General features: G+C 40.5%; 1 protein-coding gene across 6 annotated transcripts in view; it reads right to left on the bottom strand.

Annotated features, from left to right (window-relative positions):
* Window positions 1–9,507, bottom strand: part of LOC128702118 (uncharacterized) — a 120,486-nt gene that overhangs the window by 90,930 nt on the left and 20,049 nt on the right. Inside the window, exon 1 of one of the 6 annotated variants that reach the window (XM_053796150.2) lies at window positions 6,968–7,110. The exons of the other annotated variants lie outside the window; for them this stretch is intronic. The gene's annotated coding sequence lies outside the window, so the exon portion shown is untranslated. Of the gene's footprint in view, window positions 1–6,967; window positions 7,111–9,507 lie in introns of those variants that run through there. 6 annotated transcript variants of the gene reach the window in all.

Raw genomic sequence — 9,507 nt, 5'->3', positions numbered from 1 at the left:
CTTTTAAAGACATTGAAGAAACGTTTCGCCACAAGTGGCTCTTCAATCCTAGTACACAGACAACTAAGAAACGAGTATATATTTAGGTTAGGATAGGTAAGATTCGTCAGGAAACAGGAGCTTTTGATCATCTGACCGAGGCCTTTCACTGGCTTACCAGTCCACCCCCTTTAGATATTAGTGCGAGTCAGGTGGCAAGTTGTGAGAAGGTACAGGTAAATAGTGGTGGTGGTGGTAGTATTACAGCTGAGGTGGGATTTGAGAAGGACTTGTCAGCAGTGGAATAACATAGTAAAATGCTCCCTGTACTACTACCACTACTACTATTACTCTACCCTCTCACAGCTTCCCACCCGAGTCTCGCCACTATATATACTAGGACTGAAGAAGCCACTTGTGGCGAAGTTTCCTCAATAAATGTCTAGAAGATTGTCGCGTTCTTTAGCTTCATGTCCCTTTCACTAGCTGTCATTGAAATGTCACCAGGTTTGTGTTTCTGAAAGAAGATGCACAATTGCAGAACCATTACAAAAAAGTTTCTTTCAGCAAAGCAATGGATCCATTATAATCTGAAATACGATAAGGATCTAACAGTAACTAGAAAGGGTTAAAATCTTTTACCAATTCTTATGTCTTCGACTAACCCTTCCAGCTGAGGTTGCGGTGAATGACCCACACGGGTTTAGCGATTCACATAATCTTGTTATAACCTGTGAAACAAGATTTGCGCAAAAAAATATGATCTAAAAGTAGAAAGTAGATTACATGTAAACCATACAATCAGCTCAAGATTTATGGAATACGTTTGGGCAATTCAACACCTGCAATAAATATTTTACGAAATATAGTGTTTACAAAGCCTTTCTTAATTAGAATTAAGATAATTTAGTAGACAAACGGAAAATTCAGCTAGGTAACAGATTTCTGAGGTCCACGTATCAAGATTGTCAAAAAAAAAGTATTTGTCTTGACTGCTACCTCAAATAATGCATTTAGATATTTTGAATTAGTGAAAATTCAGCTAGTGTAGAGACAAGATTGAGATGCTAAGATGAATAATTTTCCTGTATATTTTGCGCAACAGAGGAAGCAATCTGACAAACAATGTAATGAGGCCACAAGGGGCTGAGGGAAGGAGAACACCCCAAACACTCATTATTGGCATCCACTTACCAACCACACAATACCAACCTCGGTTCTTCCATTGTACATAATGTTGACGACTGATGACATTCCTCACTGAAACTCTTGAGCACGAACCAACCTCTTTTTGTCTGCTCTCGTGTTTGTAAAATATTACACTATATATTTAGTCTTTGAACATACGATCCGCCGTTACTGTAGTCACAAGTGGCGTCGAAAATGAGGTAAAAAAAAAACAAGTCGACTTTGGGTTATGATGAGCCATCCACAGTCTTGTTGATCTCTTGTTAAATTAAAAATATTCTAAGTCTTTTGAATACTAGGCTGGCTCAGTCGTGTAGCCGTATGGCGTGGGCTCAAATTCCACGATTGTAGATGTAGGTAAGCAGTTAGGTATTTAATGTGGATATTAAAATCTCTTAGTTGTTGGTGTGTTCCAAGTATCTGAGGCAATCATGTGGTGAGTCACCCCACATCATCAAACTCATGATGAAATTCTAGCATAGTGGATATGATTACTATACATTAAAATCCCTGGCATAACCTAGTCTTGACTAGGGCACAGTTGAGTTAGTCACTGCATAGTCGCCCTGCTCACCAACCTCAATGATGGCTCCGTTCGGTAGTGGGTTGGTATTGAGGAAAATTATTGCGGTTGCACGATGTGGATATCATGCTGCACTGGTGAATTACAGTTCCCGATGAAGTCACCACAAGTGCCGCGCTTCTTCACTAATATACCCAGATATAGTGTAAATCCCTCGAACGCCAGGTAAATAAATTATTCTACATACAAGGAACTTGGTGTATATGACAACCGGGACGGTGTCCAGCTCGAATTCGGTGAAAACCAAACAAAAACTATAGGTAGTCATAAAAAGTTGTCAGTCAAGCACAAGGGGTGCGTTGGCTGGGCAAGAAGCCTGTGAGAGGCAGTAGCAACAAGTGTGGTTCCTGAAGCCTTTGCATCAAGGGACACATGATACGCACTTATCGCAGGAAGTTACATCCTACACAAGTTCATGTAGGTGGCATACCTCCGATGTCCTATAAAGAAGTTCGTGTATACATAAGCTACGATTCGCACGCGCGCGTGCACACACGTCGGCCGTTTCCCACAGTTGCAGTATACATAGAACATGGTATATATACAAAATGGTACACTGAAGCTGTGCGTTGTGGTATACATATCCCCAGCGGAAGGTACAAAGCTGAATAACAAGAGGAGTATAATGAAAGGTTAGCAAACTTTAAGACAGCTTTCAGAAAAATGAGCAAGGGGCAGTTCAGGATGCCATACACCACGTATCCAAGACCAGTCCTCGAGTACACAGAATCAGCGTCGAGCCCGGCTATAGCCTCATTAAATATGCAGAGATTATTCAAATCTTGTCACTAAAAATGAACTTTGCACGTATCAGTCAACGATTTTTAATGCGACCACGGGACACGTATCAAAATATTTAAATATACACTAATAAAATACACTTTATCAACACAAAACTGTTTGAGAATGTGTCAAGTTATTGTAAAAACAGCACGCAAACGTCAGAATGGCATACTGCGGCATAAATAAAAATAAATATAATTCAATTCTAAATTTGCGCACGCATATAATGTTGCAGGTCGACGACAAGTAAAAAAAAAAAACACTAGGGAGTAATGGTAGAGGAACACGATGTTTGGTGGGATTTCCTGTCTATTGTTGCGGTGGTAGGGAGGAGGCATTTACCTCACGCTATCTAACCTGCTACCTCAACAATGCGACCATTACTACCTCAACACTGTGACCACATTCTGGCGACCATTACTATCTCTCAACACTGTGACCACATTCTAGCGACCATTACTACCTCGACACTGCGACCACTCACTGGCGACCATTACTACCTCAACGCTGCAACCACATTCCCCACACTGCGACCACAGTCTGGCGACCACTACTACCGTAACACTGCGACCACTCACTGGCGACCGTTACTATCTCAACACTGCGACCACTCACTGGCGACCATTACTACCTCAACACTATGACCGCATTCTAGCAACCATTACTATCTCAACACTGCGACCACTCACTGGCGGCCATTACTACCTCAACACTATGACCGCATTCTAGCGACCATTACTATCTCAACACTGCCACCATTCACTGGCGACCATTACTACGTCAACACTGCGACCATTCATTTGTGACCATTATTACCTCAAATTGCGACCACTCACTGGTGACCACTACTACAACACTGCGACCACTCACTGGTGACCACTACTACCACAACACTGCGACCACTCACTGGTGACCACTACTACCACAACACTGCGACCACTCACTGGTGACCACTACTACCACAACACTGCGACCACTCAATTGTGACCATTACCTCAACATTACTACCTCAACACTGTGACCACTCACCGGCGACTATTACTACCTCAACGCTGTGGCCACTCACTGGCGACCATTACTACCTCAACATTGCGACCACAGTCTGGAGACTATTACTATGCTGACCATCATGACATCAAGCATTATATTTTGTATTACAATTTAGGTAACTGGTGCCATTCACCCTGTTGAACCAGACAATTATATATCTTATTGTGCTATTTTATGAATTATTAAGTAATTTTCGTGTATTTTTAAGTACCTACCAATACTATGTGTATACCCTTAGAGGAAAAATTATAAATATATATATATATATATATATATATATATATATATATATATATATATATATATATATATATATATATATATATATATATATATATATATATATAAATGTTAAATATAGTGTAAGTTTTGCTTGAGATGCTATGCATTTTCTGGGCCTTCAGATTATTGTAGGTCCTGAACAATAATAATAATAGTGTTTGTAATTTTTGCATCTGAACATTTGTAATAACCACTACAAACATTATAACATTGTTTTATACAAAATTCCAACAATATCAATCACAAATCAGTTCTTGTATACCAACTATATTAGTCATCCAGTAGTTATAATTTTAAGGCTGCCCGAAATGCTCTGCATAACCATGAGCTTCCTATAAAGTACACCTATAATGCCAACTCTTCCTTTATGATTTGTATATTCTTTTCAGAAATTATTATTATTATTCTCCAGTACTCTTTAGCAATGGGTGAATTATCAGAGCCACCTCACGTGTACCATCATGGCCCAGTACCTGGAGTATACCTGGAGATTGTTTCGGGGGTCAACGCCCCCGCGGCCCGGTCTGTGACCAGGCCTCATGGTGGATCAGCGCCTGATCAACCAGGCTGTTGCTGTTGGCCGCACGCAACCAGATGTACGAACCACAGCCCGGCTGGTCAGGTACTGACTTTAGGTGCCTATCCAGCGTCTTCTTGAAGATTGCCAGAGGTCTATTGGTAATTCCCCTTATGTATGCTGGAAGGCAGATGAACAGTCTTGGGCCCCTGACACTTATTGTGTTGTCTCTTCTCGTGCTAATTACACCCCTGTTCTTCATTACGGGAGATGTTGCATCGTCTGCAGAGTCTTTTGCTTTCATAGGGAGTTATTTTCGTGTGCAAGTTTGGTACTAATCCCTCTAGGATTTTCCAAGTGTATATAATGATGCAACTCTCCCGCCTGCGTTCTAGGGAGTACAGGTTGATGAACTTCAAGCGTTCCCAGTAATTTAGGTGTTTTATCACAGTTGTGTGAGCCGTGAAGGTTCTCTGTACATTTTCTAGGTCAGCAATTTCACCTGCCCTGAAAGGTGCTGTTATTGTGCAGCAATATTCCAGCGTAGATAGAACAAGCGACCTGAAGAATGTCATCATGGGCTTGGCATCCCTAGTTTTGAAGGTTCTCATTATTCACCCTGTCATTTTTCTAGCAGATGCGATTGATACAACGTTATGATCTTTGAAGATGAGATCCTCTGGCATGATCACTCCCAGGTCTTTTACATTAGTTTTTTCGCTCTATTGTAAGATAAGATTTCATTCGGATTTTTAACCCCGGAGGGTTAGCCACCCAGGATAACCCAAGAAAGTCAGTGCGTTATCGAGGACTGTCTAACTTATTTCCATTGGGGTCCTCAATCTTGTCCCCCAGGATGCGACCCACACCAGTCGACTAACACCCAGGTACCTATTTGCTGCTAGGTGAACAGGACAACAGGTGCAAGGAAACGTGTCGAACCGGGAATCAAACCCGGGCCCTCCGTGTGTGAAGCGGGAGCTTTAGCCACCAGGCCACCGGGCCTGGTTGGAATTTGTTTTATAACCCGATATAGTTTTAATTTCCTTACGTTTTCCATATCGGAGTAATTGAAATTTCTCAGCATTGAACTTCATATTGTTTTCTGCCTCCCATTTGGTTGATGTCAGCCTGGAGTCTTTCGGTGTCTTCAATGGAGGACACTGTCATGCAAATTCGGGTGTCATCTGCAAAGGAAGACACGGTGCTGTGTCTTACATCCTTGTCTATGTCAGATATGAGGATGAGGAACAGGATGAGAGCGAGTACCTGGAGTTTACCTGGAGTGTTTCGGGGGTCAACGCCCCCGCGGCTCGGTCTGAGACCAGGCCTCGTGGTTGATCTCTAGAGGTTTACTATTACTCTCTGTGTTCTATTTGTCAGGAAGTTATAGATCCATCTACCAACTTTTCCTGTTATTCCTTTATCACGCATTTTGTGCGCTGTTACATCATGGTCACACTTGTCGAAAGTTTTTGCAAAGTCTGTGTATACATCTGTATTTTGTTTATCCTCTACAGCATCTAGGACCTTGTCGTAGTGATCCAGTAGCTGGAACAGGCAGGAGCGACGTCCTCTAAATCCATGTTGCCCTGGGTTGTGTAACTGATGGGTATCTAGGTAGTTGGCGATCTTGCTTCTTAGAACCCTTTAAAAATTTTTATATGGGATGTTAGTGCTGTCGGTCTGTAGTTCTTTGCAACTGCTTTACTGCCACCTCTGTCGAGTGGGGCTATGTCTGTTGCTTTTAGTGAGTGTGAGATGACCCGTGTGTCCATGCTCGCTCTCCATAGAATGTTGAAGGCACGTGACAGGCACTTCTTGCAGTTCTTGATGAATACGAAGTTCCATGAGTCTGGACCTGGGGCACAGTGCATGGGCATGTCATTTATTGCCTTTTCAAAGTCTAGTGGTGTTAGGATAATATCAGAGATTTTTGAGATGACTAAATTTTGGGTCTCGTTCATAAAGAATTCATTTGGATTGTCGACTCTTAGTCGTATTGGGACTTTAGTATCTCACTCATTTCTTGGCTGTCATCTGTGTATGTCCCATCTCACCTAAGCAGGGGCCCAATGCTGGATGTTTTACCCTTAGATTTGGCATAAAAGAAGATTTTTTTTTTTTCAATTTCCTTTATGCCTTGTGGAACAGAGCTTTTTACTGTAGCCGCCTCAGACTTTACTCTGTTTACTACTACTCTTTGTGTTCTATTTGTTAGGAAATTATAGTGAAATTAAGTGTATTTTTATTTAAAAAAGAAAAAGAATTAATAAAAGCAATGTAAAGGTTGTTGTATATTTATGTCCAAAAATAGAATTTCAAGATGCAGTGGGAACATGAGCGAGCGTATAATGAAGTTTAGTGTAGCAGCACGAGTGGTTGGTACCATGCACACAGGTGCTGGCCACCCCACTGAATCTGACCATAAGCCAATGGTTTCCAGTGTCCTGCCACTAGAGACCAGACCAGCGCCTACAGCATCTCACGCCCGCAGTTATTCTTGACGCACCTCTGAAAAAAAACGAACTGCTAAGACACATTGTGCTAAGGGACTCGCTCGTGGCGAAGTCCTACCACCTCACCTCCAGCAACCAGTGCAACGCTTCATTGTGAATCTTGAATGTGCAGGAGATTAATGGCCGTATGAGTGATCGCTTCTTGTCGCGCTACTGCCACACAACCCTGGCATCAGTGAACGGCTCATGACAAAACCGTGTCAGGTGTAGTCCCTGAAGAATGTAACAAAAGAAGCAGTTATCAGGTGAACTCTCCCACCGTGGCTGTTCAACTCCCCTGTTGGTATAGCAAGATGACAGTGTTAAGTGCTGCTTGCACACGAAAAACCCTTATGTGTTTTAAAGTGTCGAAAAGTTTAGAAATCACATTTCATAATACTATATTTGTTTTATATATGGTGGACCAGTAAGACAATGCAAGACTTCAATCACTTGGCCAAAGCTCCACGGAGCGGGTAATCTTACACCTAGCACCAGGTGGGGGAAGCAATTTTCCATTTCTCCTTTCAAATAGTTTAACACCATCTTTATTAACAATATATACAAAATTCACAATGAGCCAAAAACTTGGAAAGGAATCTCCAGAAGGTATATTGATTCGTTCTAGATCGTTATTAAGTCTAAATCGTCCCCTCTTCCATGGGACAAAACTCCCACGGGACAAAAAAAAAAAAACTCGGACCAAAACCCACCAAGGCAGAAGACATGATAGGTAAATATTATATATATATATATATATATATATATATATATATATATATATATATATATATATATATATATATAGGTATTCTGAAGATTAAAGTATTTGACAACGTACTGGGAATGACTGCCATCTACAGAAACAAAGCCAGCAAAGAGTAATGTTATGCAAATAGTGGGACAGCTGTGAAATGTTACAGCCAGACTGTTATAATTATTTTTTTATCTACATAATAACTAATTCGAAATAGTAACCCTTCGAGAATACATGAAGTTGGCAAGCTGTTCGATAAAAGTAATCAATTGGCACCTAAACAACCCAATAAAAATCAAAACTTTCCGTTAAAAGACTTCAGCATTGAAAGTCTGTGGCCGATCAGATGAAGCATTGAAGTTATTGCACGAAAACTTTAAAAAAAGAAAAATGAAAATATCGACACCCATGATATATATTCCTTTCTCGAGATATTTACTATGTTAGGCTAAGTGATTGTTCTTAAAAATATAACAAAATTAAGATATTACACATATCGTTAAATTTGCAGAGTAAAAGCTGCTATCCTCCCCTAGCTCATTTCAAAACCCACAACAACCGGCTAACACTATATGGTACATAAATAACCCGCACATAGAAGAGAGGCTCCTCCTCCTCAATTCCCCACTACCACTACCACTACTACTACTACTACTACTACTACCACCACCACCACTACCTCTTCCTGCCTATATATACCCGTCCTGCTCCACTTCTCGTTCCTGTGACTTTGTAAATGGTCCAAGTCGGACCGAAACGTCGTCGTAAGTTCCTCTCTTCTATGTGCGGGTTATTTGTGTATCGTTCCAGTCACGGTATTGTGCCTTTTTTTGTTATTAACACTATGGTACCTATTTATTACTGTGAACAGGGACAGATGTAAAGAGACTGACCCCGGAACCCTTCGGTGCGGGGACGAGCACTCCACAACTATGGTTCATGTGTTACATCTACGAAAACAAAACAAAAAAGACATTTCGACGTTGTTGTATGTATAAAAAATGAGGTTTAAATGTATTTAATTTCCTAAATATTTAATATTAATCTTAAACATAACTTGTCCATCATCTTTGTAGGTAAGTTATTTAAATGCAATCAAAGTATTGATAATGTTATGCAAGAGAGAGAGAAGAGCGCGGTGGCCACGAAGGCACTTGAGATGCTAAGGTAAGATAATGATGCGCCGAGTGTATGAACACAGGTGAGAAGACCAACTTACGTCAACGTGTGACGCATCAAAGTTATTCAATAATAACTTGGTCAGTTTGAATTAAAGTACAACATATGAGGCGTATTTTCTTGGCTTGACATATCTTGGCAAGTTTCACTATCACACAGATCATGATACATATGTACGACTTCCCATACATCCTACAGAATGGTTGAGAAGAGTGAGGGGTGAAGCTTAAGAGAGGGAAAGACTTTTCTTATATACATCAGCACTGTGCTGCTACCCCATTTTATATGATAGTGACACAGTGGGAACAAAAGATAGACGTTTCCCTAATTCCATTCCATTACACAGGATAGATTTCATACATATTCTTGAAATGTTTCAGCCTGAGATTGGAAACTCGAGTAGGACATTAAGGATGTCATCAAGTATTTCATTACGTTTCAATAGCTGCGATATATTAAAATATGTCGTTCAGAGTTAGAATTTCTATTACTTGGGAATTATCATCTCTAATTAAAATTAAAATTAAAATTTTAATCAGAATTTTCATTTTTTAATTGTGCATTACTTCTATTGTAATTTTAGATTCTGAAGATGGATAATGTTACATCCGAAACGTTTATTTAATAATAAAGAAATTTGACGTCCACTAGGATGGTTTTCGGCACAGCCTTGGTCCTACTTTTTATATTG

This window comes from Cherax quadricarinatus, chromosome 37 (assembly GCF_038502225.1).
Source record: "Cherax quadricarinatus isolate ZL_2023a chromosome 37, ASM3850222v1, whole genome shotgun sequence".
Classification (NCBI taxonomy): domain Eukaryota; kingdom Metazoa; phylum Arthropoda; class Malacostraca; order Decapoda; family Parastacidae; genus Cherax; species Cherax quadricarinatus.
This window is presented reverse-complemented; position numbering and strand designations above follow the sequence as displayed.